This window comes from Pseudophryne corroboree, chromosome 1, assembly GCF_028390025.1.
Source record: "Pseudophryne corroboree isolate aPseCor3 chromosome 1, aPseCor3.hap2, whole genome shotgun sequence".
Classification (NCBI taxonomy): Eukaryota; Metazoa; Chordata; class Amphibia; order Anura; family Myobatrachidae; genus Pseudophryne; species Pseudophryne corroboree.
Genome location: NC_086444.1, coordinates 167,224,415 through 167,248,057, shown reverse-complemented (window position 1 = coordinate 167,248,057; position 23,643 = coordinate 167,224,415).

Genomic DNA, 23,643 nt, shown 5'->3' with positions numbered 1-23,643 from the left:
AGGCGCACAATGTCTCAATCCTCGTCAGGCCAGATGGGCACTTTTCTTTTCCAGGTTCGACTTTAAACTCCAGTTCTGTCCGGGCTCTCAGAATCGTAAGGCCGATGCCCTTTCCCGCTCATGGGAGCAAGAAAATGAGTCGGAGTCTTCAGACAAGCATCCTATTATTAATCCGTTGGCATTCTCCACGGTAGGGATGGACTCTACGCCCCCACTAGGGAAAAGTTTTGTGAAGCCGGTGCTAAGGAAGAAGCTCATGCATTGGGCCCATGCTTCCCGTTTTGCCGGACATACAGGTATCCAAAAAACCCTGGAGTTTATCTCTAGGTCCTATTGGTGGCCAACTCTGAAAAAGGACGTCACTGAGTTTATTGCATCTTGCCCAAAGTGTGCCCAACATAAAGTATCCCGCCAGTCGCCTGCGGGGCAACTGGTTCCACTATCCGTTCCCCGTCGACCATGGACCCATCTGTCGATGGATTTCATTTCAGACTTACCCATGTGCAACAAGTTCAATACCATCTGGGTGGTAGTTAACCGGTTCACCAAGATGGCACACTTCATTCCTCTCACCGGTCTTCCGTCAGCTTCCAAGTTGGCTCAAGTGTTCATACAAGAGATCTTCCGACTCCACGGTCTGCCTGAAAAAATTATCTCAGATCGAGGAGTTCAATTCACAGCCAAATTCTGGCAAAGTTTATGTCAAGTCCTCCAAGTCAAACTAAAGTTTTCCACGGCTTACCATCCTCAGACCAATGGTCAAACTGAGAGGGTGAATCAGGACTTGGAGGCCTTCCTCCGCATCTATGTGTCTTCCTCTCAAGATGACTGGGTTCAATTACTTCCCTGGGCCGAGTTCTGTCATAACAATCAGTATCACTCCTCATCTTCCTCAACACCATTCTTCACCAACTTTGGATTCCACCCTAAAGTCCCTGAATTCCAACCGCTCCCAGCAACTTCTGTTCCAGCAGTGGATATCACCTTGCATCAGTTTGCAAACAACTGGAAGAGTGTACGAGCAGCTCTGCTCAAGGCATTGTTCAGGTATAAGAAGTTTGCGGACAAGAAGCGTAGAGCGGTTCCTGCTCTCAAGGTGGGTGATCGGGTATGGTTATCCACGAAGAATTTAGGTTAAGAGTTCCCAGTATGAAGTTTGCACCTCGCTACATTGGTCCTTTCAAAATTGAGCAAGTCATCAATCCTGTTGCTTACAGACTTCAGTTACCTCCCTTCTTAAAAATACCCAGGACATTCCATGTTTCCCTGTTGAAACCGCTGATCCTGAATCGGTTTCATTCCTCACTTCCTCCAACTCCGAAAGTCCAAACTCAACGAGGCGTTGAGTATGAAGTGGCCAAGATCCTGGACTCACGTCACCGTTACGGTCAACTACAGTATCTTATTGACTGGAAGGGTTACGGCCCTGAGGAACGCTCATGGACCAATGCTTCTGATGTCCATGCTCCTGCCTTGGTCCGGAGAGTCCATTCCAAGTTTCCTCAAGAGCCAAAGAAGTGTCCTGGGGCCACTCCTAAAGGGGGGGGTGCTGTCACGATCCAGGTATCTGGATGCCATTACTTACCCTTCAGATGCCTCCTAAGGCTGGCTCAGCGTTCCAGGACCGGATCCCATCTGTTATACTGATGTCCACATTCCTGCCTTCTCTCCTGTCACTCTGAGACGCGGTCACCGCAACGCCTGTTACATCCGGAATGGCGTCTCCCGCGGCCTCCGCCGCTGTTCCTGAGTTTCTACATGCAGAATGTCAGAGTGGTGATTACGTCAGCTGCGGCCTCCGCTGTGCCCGCGTGGTTAAATGTGCACTTATCAGTCTGGCGTCTCCTGTCTCCTGTGGCCGGCGCCGCCATTACTGTTTTAATTCCCACATGGATTACAAACCAAACTTCCCTCCAAGTGTCTGCATGGGCGCAGCCATCTTGGATTCTGTCATCTGTTCATTTCCACCAATCTGCTGTTTGCAATGTTAATCTGCATAATTGCCTAGCCAATCCCTTCCTTGCTGCAGGTATAAGTAATCTGTGCCTGAGCAAGGAAGGCGTCAGTGCTTTGGTTGTCAAACCTAGTTCCAGTTTGTCTCTCTCCTGTGGTTGTTTTCCAGGTTCCAGCTCCTATCTCCACACTTCCACTAAAGAGACCCGCACCAGCATTTCCACCTGCGGTGTAGCCTGACTCTCCTATCCATTTGGACTCATCTGCTTCCAGCCACAGATCCACCTGCTTACAGCATCCAGCTTCCAGCAGAGGTCAGCTCTTCTTAAAGTGCCGGTACCCTTTTCTGCAGATTACCATTCACCTTTGGTATTATTATTTCACCGCTCTCAAGCTCCACACTTCATTCCATATTTCATCGCTCTCAAGCTACATTTTATTATTTAACTGGTTCCAGCCAGTATTCACTCCGTGTCAACATCAGTCTGGTTTCAGCCAGTATCCACAGCAGCCGTTTTACCCACAGCAGCCCATCTTTTCCTGGAACACCAGCTGGTACGATCCTGGGCTATTTCCATTGCTACAGTCGGGCCTGGTAAGGACTTTCCACCTAGAAGATTATTAAGAACTATCTCATACTACCAGAGCCCTGTGGTCCTTGCCACCCTGTAGTACCCAGGAACTGTATTATTTCCCTGCTGAGTTTTATGTTTTCTTATTTGCTGCTGTGTTACGGAGTATGTCATAATAAACATCATTGACTTTTATCCTGGTTGTCGTGGTCACGCCTTCGGGCAGTTATTCTACATGTTACTTACATGTCTAGGGGTCTGATACAACCTCCCAGGTTCCGTTACATCTCAGCCCCTACAACTGAGGCTGCCTCCCGTCAGCTCAGGCCCTCAGTTGTGACAGTGGCTGAATGTCGAGAGTGGGCCGCAATTGTTCTGTCCACTGACAGCTTCTCCAGCACGCCCCTGTCATTTTTTTTTTATTCTGCAATTGGTGGACTTATACGGCAGTACCCCAGGGCTAATACAGCAGTACCCATGGACTCATACAGCAGTGTCAGACAGGATGGCGTTTTTCAAAAACTAGGCCCCAAACAGCACCTCATGCAAAGATGTCGAAGAGGTGCAATGAGGTAGCTGTATGACCAAGCCAAGCGACACAAACAATTCCAACTGGAATTATACATCCAAATCACTGGAATTATAAGTCCAAATCACTGGAATTAATTTGCAAAATCTCTATAATTAATAATTATACGTCCAAATCACTGGAATTAAATGGCAAAATCTCGGTATCGCCTGCCTAGTGAAGTGGAATCTAGATGGGATTTGTTACCGGGTACACGTCTAACACCAACATAAGTGTCAAGGCCTCAGTTATGAGGGCTTCCATCGTCATGTGAAGCTGAACCATATTCATGAACATAGGCCAGTTCCTTGCCACTCCGTGTCGTAAATGGCATATTGGCAAGTTTACATTTCTCCTCAGACCATTTAAATTTATTTTTTTGGTTCTTTTTACTGAACTTTGGCTTTTTGGATTTTACATGCCCTCTACTATCACAATGGGCATCATCCTTGGCAGACGTTGATGGCATTTCATCATCTATGTCATGGCTAGTGGTCAGAGGCGTATCTAGCACGGGGCGAGCAGGGCACGTGCCCTGGGCGCCATGGCAGCCCCAACAGAGGGGGGCGCCACCGGCACGGCCCACTCGCCCCATGCGTCAGGGATTCCGCCGGCGCTACCCGCGGCGGTTTCCCTGTCTCCCCGGCTGCTGTGCCTGTCACAATAGACAGGCAGCGGCAGCCAGGAGCCTCCCCCTACTCCCCCCTGCAAAGTGTACGCGATCGCGTGCGCGATCGCGACCGCGGAGGTGCGCGCATGCGCGTGCGCGACCTCGGGGGGCGCGCGGCCCCTGAACAGCAGTGAGTGCAGGTGGGTGAGCGGGGTAATCTTCTTTATACTTCCCAGTCGGGACAGGGGGTGCGGGACATTTTGTGTGTGTGTGTTGTGTGTGTGTGGGACAGTGTTCTTGTGGGACAGTGTGTGTGTGTTAATTGTGTGTGTGTCGGACAGTGTGCGTGTGTGTTGTGTGTGGGACAGTGCGTGTGTGTTAATTGTGTGTGTGTGTGTGTGTGGGACAGTGTGAGTGTGTTAATTGTGTGTGTGGGACAGTTTGAGTGTGTGTAAATTGTGTGTGTGTGTGTGGGACAGTGTGAGTGTGTATTAATTGTGTGTGTGTGTGTGTGTGTGTGTGTGTGTGGGACAGTGTGCGTGTGTTAATTGTGTGTGTGTGGGACAGTGTGTGTGTGGGACAGTGTGAGTGTGTTAATTGTGTGTGTGGGACAGTTTTGCGTGTTTGTCAATTGTGTGTGTGTGTGGGACAGTGTGAGTGTGTTAATTGTGTGTGTGGGACAGTTTTGAGTGCGTGTTAATTGTGCGTGTGTGTTAATTGTGTGTGTGTGGGACAGTGTGAGTGTGTTAATTGTGTGTGTGTGTGGGACAATTTGAGTGTGTGTTAATTGTGTGTGTGTGGGACAGTTTGAGTGTGTGTTAATTGTGTGTGTGTGGGACAGTGTGCGTGTGTATTAATTGTGTGTGTGTGGGACAGTGTGCGTGTGTGTTAATTGTGTGTGTGTGGGACAGTGTGCGTGTGTTAATTGTGTGTGTGTGTGTGGGACAGTGTGAGTGTGTTAATTGTGTGTGTGGGACAGTGCGTGTTTGTTAATTGTGTGTGTGGGACAGTGTGCGTGTGTGTTATTTGTGTGTGTGGGACAGTGTGCGTGCGTGTGTGGGACAGTGTGCGTGTGTTAATTGTGTGTGTGTGTGTGTTAATTGTCCCGGCGGTTATTGGCGTCTGTAGTGTGCGCCCCGTCCTCCTCCGCTGCCGCTGACAGGAGCGGCGGTGTGCGGCTCTCCCCCTCCTCCGCCGGCTCCGTCCTCCCGTCGTGGCCCTGCAGTGTGTGCCGGTCTCCCCAGCAGCAGGTTAGTCTCTCTCTCCCCCCCCCCCCCTCTCTTTCTCTCTCTCTCTCTCCTCCTGTGGATTGAAGTTTGTAAGTATCATTTTAATTTTTACAGGTACCCCTATTGGATTCTACTGGACAAGTGGACGTGACCGGCGTGGGATGTAGGTAAGTAATCTGTCTCTCATTTTTACAGGTACCCCTATTGGATTCTACTGGACAAGTGGACGTGACCAGCGTGGGATGTAGGTAAGTAATCTGTCTCTCATTTTTACAGATTCCCCTACTGGATTCTACTGACAAGTGGACGTGACCAGCGTGGGATGTAGGTAAGTAATCTGTCTCTCATTTTTACAGATTCCCCTACTGGATTCTACTGGACAAGTGGACGTGATCGGCGTGGGATGTTGGTAAGTAATCTGTCTCTCATTTTTACAGGTACCCCTATTGAATTCTACTGGACAAGTGGACGTGACCAGCGTGGGATGTAGGTAAGTAATCTGTCTCTCATTTTTACAGATTCCCCTACTGGATTCTACTGACAAGTGGACGTGATTGGCGTGGGATGTTGGTAAGTAATCTCTCATTTTTACAGGTACCCCTATTGGATTCTACTGGACAAGTGGACGTGATCGGCGTGGGATGTAGGTAAGTAATCTGTCTCTCATTTTTACAGGTACCCCTATTGAATTCTACTGGACAAGTGGACGTGACCAGCGTGGGATGTAGGTAAGTAATCTGTCTCTCATTTTTACAGATTCCCCTACTGAATTCTACTGACAAGTGGACGTGATCGGTGTGGGATGTAGGTAAGTAATCTGTCTCTCATTTTTACAGGTACCCCTATTGGATTCTACTGGACAAGTGGACGTGACCGGCGTGGGATGTAGGTAAGTAATCTGTCTCTCATTTTTACACATTCCCCTACTGGATTCTACTGGACAAGTGGACGTGACCGGCGTGGGATGTAGGTAAGTAATCTGTCTCTCATTTTTACAGATTCCCCTACTGGATTCTACTGGACAAGTGGACGTGACTAGCGTGGGATGTAGGTAAGTAATCTGTCTCTCATTTTTACAGATTCCCCTACTGAATTCTACTGACAAGTGGACGTGACCGGCGTGGGATGTAGGTAAGTAATCTGTCTCTCATTTTTACAGATTCCCCTACTGAATTCTACTGACAAGTGGACGTGACCGGCGTGGGATGTAGGTAAGTAATCTGTCTCTCATTTTTACAGATTCCCCTACTGAATTCTACTGACAAGTGGACGTGATCGGCGTGGGATGTAGGTAAGTAATCTGTCTCTCATTTTTACAGGTACCCCTATTGGATTCTACTGGACAAGTGGACGTGACCGGCGTGGGATGTAGGTAAGTAATCTGTCTCTCATTTTTACAGGTACCCCTATTGGATTCTACTGGACAAGTGGACGTGACCAGCGTGGGATGTAGGTAAGTAATCTGTCTCTCATTTTTACAGATTCCCCTACTGGATTCTACTGACAAGTGGACGTGATTGGCGTGGGATGTTGGTAAGTAATCTCTCATTTTTACAGGTACCCCTATTGGATTCTACTGGACAAGTGGACGTGATCGGCGTGGGATGTAGGTAAGTAATCTGTCTCTCATTTTTACAGGTACCCCTATTGAATTCTACTGGACAAGTGGACGTGACCAGCGTGGGATGTAGGTAAGTAATCTGTCTCTCATTTTTACAGATTCCCCTACTGGATTCTACTGACAAGTGGACGTGATTGGCGTGGGATGTTGGTAAGTAATCTCTCATTTTTACAGGTACCCCTATTGGATTCTACTGGACAAGTGGACGTGATCGGCGTGGGATGTAGGTAAGTAATCTGTCTCTCATTTTTACAGGTACCCCTATTGAATTCTACTGGACAAGTGGACGTGACCAGCGTGGGATGTAGGTAAGTAATCTGTCTCTCTATTTTACAGGTACCCCTATTGGATTCTACTGGACAAGTGGACGTGACCGGCGTGGGATGTAGGTAAGTAATCTGTCTCTCATTTTTACAGATTCCCCTACTGGATTCTACTGGACAAGTGGACGTGACTAGCGTGGGATGTAGGTAAGTAATCTGTCTCTCATTTTTACAGATTCTCCTACTGGATTCTACTGGACAAGTGGACGTGACTAGCGTGGGATGTAGGTAAGTAATCTGTCTCTCATTTTTACAGATTCCCCTACTGAATTCTACTGACAAGTGGACGTGACCGGCGTGGGATGTAGGTAAGTAATCTGTCTCTCATTTTTACAGATTCCCCTACTGAATTCTACTGACAAGTGGACGTGACCGGCGTGGGATGTAGGTAAGTAATCTGTCTCTTATTTTTACAGATTCCCCTACTGAATTCTACTGACAAGTGGACGTGATCGGCGTGGGATGTAGGTAAGTAATCTGTCTCTCATTTTTACAGGTACCCCTATTGGATTCTACTGGACAAGTGGACGTGACCGGCGTGGGATGTAGGTAAGTAATCTGTCTCTCATTTTTACACATTCCCCTACTGGATTCTACTGGACAAGTGGACGTGATCGGCGTGGGATGTAGGTAAGTAATCTGTCTCTCATTTTTACAGATTCCCCTACTGAATTCTACTGACAAGTGGACGTGACCGGCGTGGGATGTAGGTAAGTAATCTGTCTCTCATTTTTACAGATTCCCCTACTGAATTCTACTGACAAGTGGACGTGACCGGCGTGGGATGTAGGTAAGTAATCTGTCTCTCATTTTTACAGATTCCCCTACTGAATTCTACTGACAAGTGGACGTGATCGGTGTGGGATGTAGGTAAGTAATCTGTCTCTCATTTTTACAGGTACCCCTATTGGATTCTACTGGACAAGTGGACGTGACCGGCGTGGGATGTAGGTAAGTAATCTGTCTCTCATTTTTACACATTCCCCTACTGGATTCTACTGGACAAGTGGACGTGACCGGCGTGGGATGTAGGTAAGTAATCTGTCTCTCATTTTTACAGATTCCCCTACTGGATTCTACTGGACAAGTGGACGTGACTAGCGTGGGATGTAGGTAAGTAATCTGTCTCTCATTTTTACAGATTCCCCTACTGAATTCTACTGACAAGTGGACGTGACCGGCGTGGGATGTAGGTAAGTAATCTGTCTCTCATTTTTACAGATTCCCCTACTGGATTCTACTGGACAAGTGGACGTGACCGGCGTGGGATGTAGGTAAGTAATGTGTCTCTCATTTTTACAGCTACCCCTATTGGATTCTACTGGACAAGTGGACAGGACCGGCGTGGGATATAGGTAAGTATGTGTGAGTGTGTCAGTGTGCTTTAATACATTTTTACTGTCACGGTGTGTGAGTTGTGTTTTTATTTGGGTATTTTTTCTGTTGTAGAACTACAGGTACCGGCGGGCCCGTTATTTCCCTGCATGTTGGTACTTGAGGTTCTCCAAGTACCAGCAAGCGGGGGAGGCTTTCTGGGCCTTGTAGTTCCACAACAAAAAACAATATTCTTTTTTTACTTACATGGTTATCAGCCTCCCATCCACAGCCCACGGATGGGGGGGACAGCCTCGGGCTTCACCCCTGGCCCTTGGGTGCCTGGAGGGGGGGTGACCCCTTGATTTAAGGGGTCCCCACTCCTCCAGGGAACCCCGGCCAGTGGTGACTAGTTGGGCGGGTAATGCCACGGCCGCAGGGACCTACATAAATGTGTCCCCCGGCTGTGGCATTATGTCCCTGGCTAGTGGAGCCCGGTGCTGGTTTTAAAAATACGGGGGGACCCCTACATCTTTTGTCCCCCATATTTTTGGAACCAGGACCGGACTAAGAGCCCGATGCTGGTTGTCTAAATACGGGGAACCCCTGTCCAATTTTTTCCCAGTATTTAAACAACCAGGACCGGCTCAAAGAGCCCGAGGCTGGTTATACTTAGGAGGGGGACCTCACGCAGTTTTTTTTTTACATTTTTAACCCATTCAGACCCTTCTCCATTAAGTTAATGGAAACCCTGGACAACAAAATTGCATTCATGTCCTCCTCCCACTCCCTTCCCAGTCCCAAACACTAATTATTATTTTTTTCTATAAAAATGTACAATATATCACAAGTATGATGAGCAGGCATGCAGCGGGCATTGGCGGCTTTGGACTGAGTTGCAAATTAGTGGCGGAGGGCTGGGTCAGTTGATGGTGGGCGAGTTTGTAAGCCATTGGTGGTGGCAGCGGGCATCGGCTCAGAGGCAGTGGCGGGCATTGGCTCGGTGGCGGTAGGGGTCATCGGCAGGATTCGGCGGACATTATGGCTGTAGTGCCTCACTGCACGCCACTGACCTCACCGCATGCCACTGGTGTGTGGGACAGTGTGCGTGTGTGTTAATTGTGTGTGTGGGACAGTGTGAGTGTGTGTTAATTGTGTGTGTGTGTGGAACAGTGTCAGTGTGTGTAAATTTTTGCAGTCCAGTGTGTGTGTGGGGGAGAGGAAAGTATGAGAATGTGTGTGTGTAGTCTGAGTGGGTGTGTGTAGGATTTGGGGGTGGCAAGTCTGTGTGTGTGTAATCAGTGTGCGTGGGATGTACTAATGGCCATTTACCGAAGACAGATATGTATTAAACCACGGGCACTGAGATGCCCTTCTCACTCACCATCCAGCTGGGTGGGCGAGCCGGGCGGGTGGAAAGCCAGCAGCAGGGGCAGCATGCCGGATATCAGCAGCCGAGGGTGGGGGCTGTAATGCACGTGCGGAGCCCAAAGCCGGAGATCAGCAGCATACTGACCGGCAATAAGCAGCTTCTGCTTCCGCGTTCAACATGCTGCTGATCTCCGGCTTTGGGCTACGCAGGGTTCGGTGGATGGGTGTCCTCTGCCGGTGTACTGCAGCTCCGGGGGTGCGGGCTCCGGAGGCTTTCAGCACTGTTGAATATCCAGCTGCCTCAAGTATGTACAGCCCGCACCCTCTGCTGCTGATATCCGGCATGCTGCTGCTGGCTGTCCCCCCGCCCGGCTCGGCCACACAGCTATATGGTGAGAAGGGCATCTCAGTTCCTGAGGTTTAACACATATGCCTCAGAAAATGGCCTCTGCGGTAAACGATACTAATGCTTACCATGACAGTAACAGCGGGGAGGAAGGCGCACATCGGGATCCTGCAGCATGAAACAAGAACCCCTTCGGAGCGCAGCAGACCACACTGAAAAGGGTGCATACCCGGTGCGGTGCTCTGCATCCCGGGTGGTGCCGAAGATGTGGAGTGTCGGAGGTGGCAGAAGCGCCGCAGCTTGGGGTGAGAAACCGCTGCAGCCCTCCTGATGCTAAACTCTGCAATTAGTCTATTAAGGGGGTGGGCTCCCCTCATCATAGTGCCCCACAGGCCATGTTAATTCTGGGGGTAGGATCCCCTAACTCTATAATGGGAATTTTGGCTCATATCATGTGCTGTAACGTGAATTTTGGCTCATACCGTGTGCTATAATGTGAATTTCGGCTCATACTATGTGGGGTAATGTGAATTTTGGCTCATTCCGTGTGCTGTAATGTGAATTTCGGCTCATTCCGTGTGCTGTAATGTGAATTTCGGCTCATACCGTGTGCTGTAATGTGAATTTCGGCTCATACCGTGTGGGGTAATGTGAATTTCAGCTCATACCATGTGGGGTAATGTGAATTTTGGCTCATACCGTGTGCTCTAATGTGAATTTCGGCTCATACCGTGTGCTATAATGTGAATTTCGGCTCATACCATGTGGGGTAATGTGAATTTCCGCTCATACTGTGTGCTATAATGTGAATTTCGGCTCATGCCGTGTGGGGCAATGTGAATTTCCGCTCATACTGTGTGCTATAATGTGAATTTCGGCTCATACCGTGTGCTATAATGTCAAAGGGGCACCAGTACTAGATAGTATAAGGGGTCCTACTACACTGAAGGACACGCCCCTTTTGAGTGACCACGCCCCTTTTCCGGAGCGCGCGCGCCTTCGGCGCGCGCATAATTGCTATCTGCACTCTTTCATTCCACCTTCAAAAATTCAACTTCGACCACTGCACCTACATACACATACATACACACCCTGACATCTTTATATGCAGTGACACCAGTGGCGTCTGCACATACTTTCCTTTTGTATTTTTTTTTTTATTATAATTTTATTAATTTATTATTTTTATTAAAAATTTTTTTTTTTTTTTGTGGGGGGAGGGGGGGGGGGGTGCGGGGGGGGGGGGGGGGGGGGCGCCATTATTGATCTTGCCCTGGCCTCCAAAAACCCTAGTTACGCCTCTGCTAGTGGTAGCAGCTTCAGCACCAGGAGGAAGTGGTTCTTGGTCTTTCCCTATTTCATCCTCCAAATGTTTGTTCTCCATTATTTTTCTGGAGCTATATAACACAATGGGGGTCATTCTGAGTTGATCGCTCGCTAGCAGTTTTTAGCAGCCATGCAAACGCTATGCTGCCTCCCACTGGGAGTGTATTTTAATTTAGCAGAAGTGCGAACGAAAGGATCGCACAGCGGCTACAAAATAAATTTCTGCAGTTTCAGAGTAGCTTCAGACCTACTCAGCGCTTGCAATCGATTCAGACTGTTCAGTTCCTATTTTGAAGTCACGAACACGCCCTGCGTTCGCCCAGCCACGCCTGCATTTTTCCTAGCACGCCTGCGTTTTTTCGAACGCTCCATGAAAACGGTCAGTTGACACCCAGAAACGCCAACTTCCTGTCAATCACTCTGCGGCCAGCAGTGCGACTGAAAAGCTTTGCTAGAAATTGTGTTAAACTACATCGGCCGTTGTGAAAGTACGTTGCGCGTGCACATTGCGCCTGCATACGCATGCGCAGAAGTGCCATTTTTTTGCATCATCGCTGCACAGCGAACATTTTCAGCTAGCGATCAACTCGGAATGACCCCCGATATGCGGCACAAGAGAGTGAGCCGTACACCTCACGGGGCAAACCCTGTAAAAATTATTTGGATTAAATATTAATAACCCCTTTATTCGGAGTAAATAATATACAGCACAGGACAGCACCACTTAATTTATATGGAAGCACCACTGGATTGGATTTATACAGAATTATATGGATTTATATGGAATTATACGGCAGGATAACTGGAATTATACAGCAGTATCACGGGAATTATACGCCAGTATTCCGAGAATTATACGGCAATGTCACAGGAATTATACGCCAGTATTCCGAGAATTATATGACAATATCACAGGAATTATACAGCAAGATCATAGGAATTATACGCCAGTATTCCGAGAATTATACGGCAATGTCACAGGAATTATACGCCAGTATCACGGGAATTATATGGCAGTATCACAGGAATTATACAGCAATATAATAGGAATTATACGCCAGTATTCCGAGAATTATACGGCAATGTCACAGGAATTATACACCAGTATTCCAAGAATTATACGGCAATGTCACAGGAATTCTATGACAGTATTCTGAAAATTATACGGCAATATCACAGGAATTATACGCCAGTATCACAGGAATTATATGGCAGTATCACAGGAATTATACGGAAGTATTCCGAGAATTATACGGCAATACCACAGGAATTATATGACAATATCATAGGAATTATACACCCGTATTCCGAGAATTATACGGCAATATCACAGAAATTATACGGCAATATCATAGGAATTATACGCTAGTATTCCGAGAATTATACAGCAATATCACAGGAATTATACAGCAATATCATAGGAATTATACGCCAATATTCCGAGAATTATACGGCAATGTCACAGGAATTATACAACAGTATTCCGAGAATTATACGGCAATGTCACAGGAATTATACGGCAATATCATAGGAATTATATGTCAGTATCATGGGAATTATATGGCAGTATCACAGGAATTATACGGAAGTATTCCGAGAATTATACGGCAATACCACAGGAATTATACAGCAATAGCATAGGAAATATACGCAAGTATTCCGAGAATTATACGGCAATATTACAGGAATTATACGTCAGTATCACGGGAATTATACGCCAGTATCACGGGAATTATATGGCAGTATCCCAGGAATTATACGCCAGTATTCAGAGAATTAAACGGCAATACCACAGGAATTATACGGCAATATCATAGGAATTATACGCCAGTATTACGAGAATTATACGGCAATATTACAGGAAGTATACGGCAATATCATAGGAATTATACGCCAGTATTCAGAGAATTATACGGCAATGACACAGGAATTATACGCCAGTATCACAGGAATTATACGGCAATATCACGGGAATTATACATCAGTATCATGGGAATTATACGGCAGTAACACTGGATATATGGCAGCAGAGGACACCACCACTGTGACTGGTCACTGGACTGATGCTGCACAAGACACTTCCCCTGGTCTAATGCAGGACAACACAGCACCACTAAAAGGGACTTATACAGCTACACTGGATATATGGCAGCAGAGGACACCACCACTGTGACTGGTCACTGACTGATGCTGCACAAGACACTTCCCTTGGTCTAATGCAGGACAACACAGCAGCACTAAAAGGGACTTATACAGCTACACTGGATATATGGCAGCAGAGGACACCACCACTGTGACTGGTCACTGGACTGATGCTGCACAATACACTACCCCTGGTCTGATGCAAGACAACACAGCAAAACTGCAAGGGACTTATACAGCAGCCAGCAGCACTGGGGACTTATAGCAGCAGAGGACGCCAACACTGTGACTGGCTTGACTGATGCAGCATAATACACTGACTACACTGGACTGGACTGAGCAGCACAACACAGCACAAGACTCGCCACCCCACTTTCCCGCTCCCACACAGACACTGAGGACGGAGACACGTCCTCTCACTACACACTCCGGGACCGGAGTGAAAATGTCCATGACGCGCGGATCCTTATATGGAATCCAAATCCTGCGAGAATCTGACAGCGGGATAATGACGTTTTGCCTCGTTCGGGTTTCTGAGTCAGGTGGGAAAACCCGAGCCTGACTCGGAACCGGGTTCAGAGCGTGAAGTTCGGTACGGTTCGGTTCTCTGAGAGCCGAACCCGCTCATCTCTAATCTATATATATATATATATATATATATATATATATATATAAAAATCCACAGAAGAAGCCGCTTCTCACTTTCATTTGTATAGAATGCTGGTGCTCGGTCAGTATAATGATATAGAAAGTTCCAAGAATAACCACCAAAGGGATTAGACCCAGATAAACCAGCACACTGCTTGAATACAAAAATTGCTTTTTACTGTTTGCAGAATGAACACGAATGTTTAAAAAGGCAGCAAGCATATGGCACACATGATGATAGCAGCATATAAAGTGAATCAATTGATACTTAGCATTCCGACAGCTGTTTCGACTATCTTCTTCATGGGCACATGTCACTTTGGAATTTGACACTGCGGTGTGCAGTGTTCAGCACTATGACACTTTACTCATTCCCATGAAGAAGATTATACAGAGCAGCTGATTGGTTTCCATAGGCAGCTTCTCCACTGGCTCACATCTCCATTTTTATCACTGCTTAGTACACGTCCCCCTTATTCTCTTACTTTCCAATATGTTAGGAAGATGACATTTAACGTAAGTATTCTTCAGGTGGGAAATAGGAAAACTACGTAATTAGAATGTTAATACACCTCCCCCAAGGGGATGAAAAGGTGATTGACATAATGACATCAGCACCGATGTGTGGGTTGCATTGCGTGAACGATAACGCCAAAATGGACAATCCAATCAAAATTTAGATTGCACCTCCAGTATGTAGAATTTCATTAACTACAAAAATGGTCCTCTCACTTTTTACCGTATCTCTCATTCACTCACTGACTGACTGATTCATTACTAATTAGAGATGAGCGGGTTCGGTTCTCCGAGAACCAAACCCCCCCGAACTCCACGTGTTTTACACAGGTCCGAGACAGGCTCAGCTGTTCCTGCCTGACTCGGAAATCCCGAACGAGGCAAAACGTCATCATCGAGCTGTTGGATTCTCGCGATATTTGGATTCCATATAAAGAGCCGCACGTCGCCGCCATTTTCACTCGTGCATTGTAGAGAGTACAGAGAGGACGTGGCTACGTTCTCTCAGTGGCAAATCTCAATATCAGTGCTCAGTATCAGTGCTTATTGCTGCTCAGTAATACTAGTATAGTGTCTCTATTGTGCTACATCTTGCTGCTGTAGGGTGCTGTGGTAGTAGTGTACTGCTGTGACTGTGCATCGGTCATCATCATTCCAATCACAGTGGTATCCGAGGGGTGACAATTCCACAGTGCTTTTGTGCTGCACACTAATACTGGTACAGTGTCTTGAGCTGCTCAGTGTCAGTTCTCAGTAGTATCATCATTGCTCAGTATCACTGCTCATTGTCTTGTGCTGCATTGTGGTGCTCAGTAATACTACATTACTAATACTAGTACGGTGTCTTGTGCTGCGTCTTGCTGCTCAGTGTCAGTTCTCAGTAGTATCATCATCAGTGCTCAGTATCACTGCTCATTGTCTTGTGCTGCATTGTGGTGCTCAGTAATACTACATTACTAATACTAGTACAGTGTCTTGTGCTGCATCATGTTGCTCAGTGTCATTTCTCAGTAGTATCATCATCAGTGCTCAGTATCACTGTTCATTGTCTTGTGCTGCATTGTGGTGCTCAGTAATCAGGCCCGGCGACAGGGGGGGTCAAAGGGGACACCCGTACCGGGCCCCGACGTTGTGAGGGGCCCCAAGGATCTGGGCATCAACCATGGCATCAAGCTGTGTCAGTGCAACACGTAGGATGGGGTAAAATTTAAATGGATTGCGCTGGCCGGAAGAGAGCCGTGGCACTGTATAGTTGATAACTCCGTCGGTGGAACCCAGACGTGCACGCAGGGGGGGGGTTCCGAGTACCTAGAAACCCCCCCCTGGCCGCCGATCCATCTGCGCTGCTGATCGTTTTTTGTGTGTGTGTATACAGCGTGAGGAACTGACAGGCTGCAGCAGCTCCATCCTTACACAGAGACGCTTGCTTCTTGGTGCCTGTAGAGGGAGCTGCAGTGACAGCGCAGCACACAGCTCCTCTCAGGAGGTACTGTACTTGTACGTGAGGTGAAAGAGAAAAAGGCTGGTGACGGTGAGGGCACTGGGTAGGCAGTGGATGTGTCCAATACTCTCACTGAATCCAGGTGGGTGTTAGATACTGTATGTTGGGATTGAAGGAGAGGCCGGTGGTGTGTAATAAAATAGGCTGGCTGGGGGGGATGGTGATGGAAGGCTGTAGTTACTTATAATGGTGTGTGTATGTATGGCATGTGTAGTGTGTGTGTATGCAAAGCATGCTATATGCATGTATAGTGTCATACCCTCCAACTGTACCTTTTTAATAGGTACAGTACCTTTTTTTCATGGTCTGTACCGATTTTTGCCTCTCCAAACTTCCATTGAAAGTATAGGAAAATGGGCGTGGCCACGCCCCCTTTACACGCGGCCACGCCCCTTTTTTGGATTTGTACCGATTTTTCTGTGTAAAATGTTGGAGGGTATGTAGTGTGTGTGTATGTACACTATGAATGCATGTATACTGTGGGTGTATGTATGCATGTATACTGTGTGTATGTATGCTATACGTATGTATACTGTGTATGTATGTATGTATGCAGTGTGTATGTATGCTGCGTGCATGTATACTGTATGTATGCTGCATGCATGTATAGTCTGTGTGTGTGTGTGTTTGTATGTATGCTGTGTGCATGTATACTATGTGTGCTATATTGTGTGTGTGTGTGTGTGTGTGTGTGTGTGTGTGTGTGTGTGTGTATGCTACTGTATGTGTATGTACGGTGGTCCGCCACTCCTCTGACATTCAAAATAATACTCAAGTGCCCTCTGTAAATAATTATAATCCCGATAAAAAAGGCAGGTGCACTCAGATATTACAAAAAAATTGTAATGATGCAAAGTCACAGCATATTCACGTTTCGGGGGCCCGTAGCCCTGACATGTTGATATGCTGTGACTTTGCATCATTACAGTTTTTTTGTAAAATCTGAGTGCACCTGCCTTTTTTACTGGGATTATATACAGTATATTCAAACACAGTACATGTATACCCACCCACACATATACGTATACAAACACATGTACGTACATACATGTACGGAAACCCCCCTATGGAAATCCTGCATTTGCCACTGGAACCCCCCCCCCCTCTCTGCGGCGGTAACCCAGCCACTGCCCACATTCACCTGTCTGTGTCCCACTGTGTGCGTAGATATCACATGACGCATCCATGCGACGCTACACCCTTCACTTACTCCCCGCCTTTCACAGTTCACTTAAGTCTTTGCAGTGGCGACGGTCCTAAGAGGAGCCCAGTCCAGTGCCCAGGACTGCAGGAGAAACAGCCCAGGCAGCTTGGAACTGGAGGATAGCAGTGGTATTTTGGTAAGTGACAGCAGTCAGAGTGTGGAAACGCTGTCACGCAGTGTCTCTCATGAGCCAGAGCATACAATGTTTTAAAAAACAAACAAACCAGATAATGGCCCTCATTCCGAGTTGTTCGCTCGGTAAAAATCTTCGCATCGCAGCGATTTTCCGCTTAATGCGCATGCGCAATGTTCGCACTGCGACTGCGCCAAGTAAATTTGCTATGCACTTAGTAATTTTACTCACGGCTTTTTCATCGTTCTGGCGATCGTAATGTGATTGACAGGAAATGGGTGTTACTGGGCGGAAACAGGCCGTTTTATGGGCGTGTGGGAAAAAAACGCTACCGTTTCCGGAAAAAACGCAGGAGTGGCCGGAGAAACGGAGGAGTGTCTGGGCGAACGCTGGGTGTGTTTGTGACGTCAAACCAGGAACGACAAGCAGTGAACTGATCGCAGATGCCGAGTAAGTCTGGAGCTACTCAGAAACTGCTACGAGGTGTGTAATCGCAATATTGCGAATACATCGTTCGCAATTTTAAGATGCTAAGATTCACTCCCAGTAGGCGGCGGCTTAGCATGAGCAAATCTGCTAAAATCCGCTTGCGAGCGAACAACTCGGAATGACCTCCAATATTCAATAATGCAATGCTATTTCTCTGACGTCCTAGTGGATGCTGGGAACTCCGTAAGGACCATGGGGAATAGCGGCTCCGCAGGAGACTGGGCACAAAAAGTAAAAGCTTTAGACTAGCTGGTGTGCACTGGCTCCTCCCCCTATGACCCTCCTCCAAGCCTCAGTTAGATTTTTGTGCCCGAACGAGAAGGGTGCAAGCTAGGTGGCTCTCCTGAGCTGCTTAGAAGTAAAAGTTTAAATAGGTTTTTTATTTTCAGTGAGTCCTGCTGGCAACAGGCTCACTGCATCGTGGGACTAAGGGGAGAAGAAGCGAACTCACCTGACTGCAGAGTGGATTGGGCTTCTTGGCTACTGGACATTAGCTCCAGAGGGACGATCACAGGTTCAGCCTGGATGGGTCCCGGAGCCGCGCCGCCGGCCCCCTTACAGAGCCAGAAGAGCGAAGAGGTCCGGAGAAAGCGGCGGCAGAAGACGTTCCTGTCTTCAAATAAGGTAGCGCACAGCACTGCAGCTGTGCGCCATTGCTCTCAGCACACTTCACACTCCGGTCACTGAGGGTGCAGGGCGCTGGGGGGGAGCGCCCTGAGACGCAATAAAAACGATATAAAAACCTTATATGGCTAAAAAAAATGCATCACATATAGCTCCTGGGCTATATGGATGCATTTATCCCCTGCCAGTTTCCTGAAAAAAGCGGGAGAAAAGGCCGCCGTGAAGGGGGCGGAGCCTTTCTCCTCAGCACACAAGCGCCATTTTCTTTCACAGCTCCGCTGGAAGGACGGCTCCCTGACTCTCCCCTGCAGATTACACTACAGAAACAGGGTAAAACAAGAGAGGGGGGGCACTATTGGCAGCTAATATATAATACAGCAGCTATAAAGGGAGTAACACTTATATAAGGTTATCCCTGTATATATATAGCGCTCTGGTGTGTGCTGGCAAACTCTCCCTCTGTCTCCCCAAAGGGCTAGTGGGGTCCTGTCCTCTATCAGACATTCCCTGTGTGTGTGCTGGGTGTCGGCATGTATGAGGAGGAAAATGATGTGGAAGCAGAGCAATTGCCTGTGTTAGTGATGTCACCCCCTAGGGAGTCGACACCTGACTGGATGGTAGTAATTAAAGAATTACGTGACAATGTCAGCACTTTGCAAAAAACTGTTGACGACATGAGACAGCCGACAAATCAATTAGTGCCTGTTCAGGCGTCTCAGACACCGTCAGGGGCGCTAAAACGCCCGTTACCTCAGATGGTCGACACAGACCCTGACACGGATACTGAATCCAGTGTCGACGGTGACGAGACAAACGTAATGTCCAGTAGGGCCACACGTTACATGATCACGGCAATGAAGGAGGCATTGAACATTTCTGACACTACAAGTACCACAAAAAAGGGTATTATGTGGGGTGTGAAAAAACTACCAGTAGTTTTTCCTGAGTCAGATGAATTAAATGAGGTGTGTGATAAAGCGTGGGTTTCCCCCGATAAAAAACTGCTGATTTCTAATAAATTATTGGCACTATACCCTTTCCCGCCAGAGGTTAGGGCACGTTGGGAAACACCCCCTAGGGTAGATAAGGCGCTCACACGCTTATCAAAACAAGTGGCGTTACCGTCTCCTGATACGGCCGCTCTCAAGGAACCAGCTGATAGAAGGCTGGAAAATATCTTAAAAGGTATATACACACATACCGGTGTTATACTGCGACCAGCGATCGCCTCAGCCTGGATGTGCAGCGCTGGAGTGGCTTGGTCGGATTCCCTGACTGAAAATATTGATACCCTGGATACGGACAGTATATTATTAACTATAGAGCATTTAAAGGATGCATTACTATATATGCGAGATGCACAGAGGGATATTTGCACCCTGGCATCTAGAGTAAGTGCGATGTCCATTTCTGCCAGAAGAACGTTATGGACGCGACAGTGGTCAGGTGATGCGGATTCCAAACGACATATGGAAGTATTGCCGTATAAAGGGGAGGAGTTATTTGGGGTCGGTCTATCGGACCTGGTGGCCACGGCAACGGCTGGAAAATCCACCTTTTTACCCCAGGTCACCTCTCAGCAGAAAAAGACACCGTCTTTTCAAACCCAGTCCTTTCGTCCCTATAAGGGCAAGAGGGAAAAAGGCCGCTCATTCCTGCCCCGGGGCAGAGGAAGGGGAAAAAGACTGCACCATGCAGCCTCTTCCCAGGAGCAGAAGCCCTCCCCCGCTTCTGCCAAGTCCTCAGCATGACGCTGGGGCTCTGCAAGCAGACTCGGGCACGGTGGGGGGCCGTCTCAAGAATTTCAGCGCGCAGTGGGCTCACTCGCAAGTGGACCCCTGGATCCTGCAGGTAGTATCACAGGGGTACAAATTGGAATTCGAGACGTCTCCCCCTCGCCGGTTCCTGAAGTCTGCTCTACCAACGTCTCCCTCCGACAGGGAGGCAGTATTGGAAGCTATTCACAAGCTGTATTCCCAGCAGGTGATAATCAAGGTACCCCTCCTACAACAGGGAAAGGGGTATTATTCCACGCTGTTTGTGGTACCGAAGCCGGACGGCTCGGTGAGACCAATTTTAAATCTAAAATCTTTGAACACTTACATAAAAAGGTTCAAATTCAAGATGGAGTCACTCAGAGCAGTGATAGCGAACCTGGAAGAAGGGGACTATATGGTGTCTCTAGACATCAAGGATGCTTATCTCCATGTCCCAATCTACCCTTCTCACCAAGGGTACCTCAGGTTTGTGATACAAAACTCATTATCAGTTTCAGACGCTGCCGTTTGGATTGTCCACGGCACCACGGGTCTTTACCAAGGTAATGGCCGAAATGATGATTCTTCTTCGAAGAAAAGGCGTATTAATTATCCCTTACTTGGACGATCTCCTGATAAGGGCAAGGTCCAGGGAACAGTTAGAGGTCGGAGTAGCACTATCTCAGGTAGTGCTATGTCAGCACGGGTGGATTCTAAATATCCCAAAATCACAGCTGATTCCAACAACACGTCTACTGTTCCTAGGGATGATTCTGGACACAGTCCAGAAAAAGGTGTTTCTCCCGGAGGAGAAGGCCAGGGAGTTATCCGAGCTAGTCAGGAACCTCCTAAAACCAGGACAAGTGTCAGTGCATCAGTGCACGAGAGTCCTGGGAAAAATGGTGGCTTCTTACGAAGCGATTCCATTCGGAAGATTCCATGCAAGAACTTTTCAGTGGGATCTGCTGGACAAATGGTCCGGATCGCATCTTCAGATGCATCAGCGGATAACCCTATCTCCAAGGACAAGGGTATCTCTCCTGTGGTGGTTACAGAAGGCTCATCTTCTAGAGGGCCGCAGATTCGGCATTCAGGATTGGATGCTGGTAACCACGGATGCCAGCCTGAGAGGCTGGGGAGCAGTCACACAGGGAAGAAATTTCCAGGGCTTGTGGTCAAGCATGGAAACGTCTCTTCACATAAATATCCTAGAGCTAAGGGCCATTTACAATGCCCTAAGTCAAGCAAGGCATCTGCTTCAGGGTCAACCGGTATTGATCCAGTCGGACAACATCACGGCTGTCGCCCACGTAAACAGACAGGGCGGCACAAGAAGCAGGAGGGCAATGGCAGAATCTGCAAGGATTCTTCGCTGGGCGGAAAATTATGTGATAGCACTGTCAGCAGTGTTCATTCCGGGAGTGGACAACTGGGAAGCAGACTTCCTCAGCAGACACGACCTCCACCCGGGGGAGTGGGGACTTCATCCAGAAGTCTTCCAAGTGATTGTAAACCGTTGGGAAAAACCAAAGGTGGACATGATGGCGTCCCGTCTCAACAAGAAACTGGACAGATATTGCGCCAGGTCAAGGGACCCTCAGGCAATAGCGGTGGACGCTCTGGTAACTCCGTGGGTTTTCCAGTCGGTATATGTGTTCCCTCCTCTTCCTCTCATACCAAAAGTACTGAGAATCATAAGAAGGAGAGGAGTAAGAACGATACTCGTGGCTCCGGATTGGCCAAGAAGAACTTGGTACCCGGAGCTGCAAGAGATGCTCACGGAGGACCCGTGGCCTCTACCTCTAAGGAAGGACCTGCTCCAGCATGGACCTTGTCTGTTCCAAGACTTACCGCGGCTGCGTTTGACGGCATGGCGGTTGAACGCCGGATCCTGAAGGAAAAAGGCATTCCAGATGAAGTCATCCCTACCCTGATCAAGGCCAGGAAGGATGTAACTGCAAAACATTATCATCGCATTTGGCGAAAATATGTTGCGTGGTGTGAGGCCAAGAAGGCCCCTACGGAGGAATTTCAACTGGGTCGTTTCCTACATTTCCTGCAAGCAGGATTGTCTATGGGCCTAAAATTAGGATCCATTAAGGTTCAAATTTCGGCCCTGTCGATCTTCTTCCAAAAAGAACTGGCTTCAGTGCCTGAAGTTCAGACGTTTGTCAAAGGGGTACTGCATATACAGCCTCCTTTTGTGCATCCAGTGGCACCTTGGGATCTCAATGTAGTTTTAGGGTTCCTAAAATCACATTGGTTTGAACCACTTGCCACAGTGGATTTGAAATATCTCACATGGAAAGTGGTAATGCTGTTGGCCCTGGCTTCAGCCAGGCGCGTATCAGAATTGGCGGCTTTATCCTATAAAAGCCCTTACCTGATATTTCATTCGGATAGGGCGGAATTGAGGACTCGTCCTCAATTTCTCCCTAAGGTGGTTTCAGCGTTTCACATGAATCAACCTATTGTGGTACCTGTGGCTACTAGGGACTTGGAGGACTCCAAGTTGCTGGACGTAGTCAGGGCCCTGAAAATATATGTTTCCAGGACGGCTGGAGTCAGAAAATCTGACTCGCTGTTTATACTGTATGCACCCAACAAGCTGGGTGCTCCTGCTTCTAAGCAGACGATTGCTCGTTGGATTTGTAGTACAGGTTGAGTATCCCTTATCCAAAATGCTTGGGACCAGAGGTATTTTGGATATCGGATTTTTCCGTATATTGGAATAATTGCACACCATAATGAGGAGATATCATGGTGATGGGACCTAAATCTAAGCACAGAATGCATTTATGTTACATATACACCTTATACACACAGCCTTAAGATAACTTTAGCCAATATTTTTTATAACTTTGTGCATTAAACAAAGTGTGTGTACAAACACACAATTAATTTATGTTTCATATACACCTTATACACACAGCCTGAAGGTCATTTAATACAATATTATTAATAACTTTGTGTATTAAACAAAGTTTGTGTACATTGAGCCATCAAAAAACAAAGGTTTCACTATCTCACTCTGACTCAAAAAAGTCCGTATTTCGGAATATTCCGTATTTCGGAATATATGGATATGGGATACTCAACCTGTACAATTCAACTTGCACATTCTGTGGCAGGCCTGCCACAGCCAAAATCTGTTAAAGCCCATTCCACAAGGAAGGTGGGCTCATCTTGGGCGGCTGCCCGAGGGGTCTCGGCTTTACAACTTTGCCGAGCAGCTACTTGGTCAGGGGCAAACACGTTTGCTAAATTCTACAAATTTGATACCCTGGCTGAGGAGGACCTGGAGTTCTCTCATTCGGTGCTGCAGAGTCATCCGCACTCTCCCGCCCGTTTGGGAGCTTTGGTATAATCCCCATGGTCCTTACGGAGTTCCCAGCA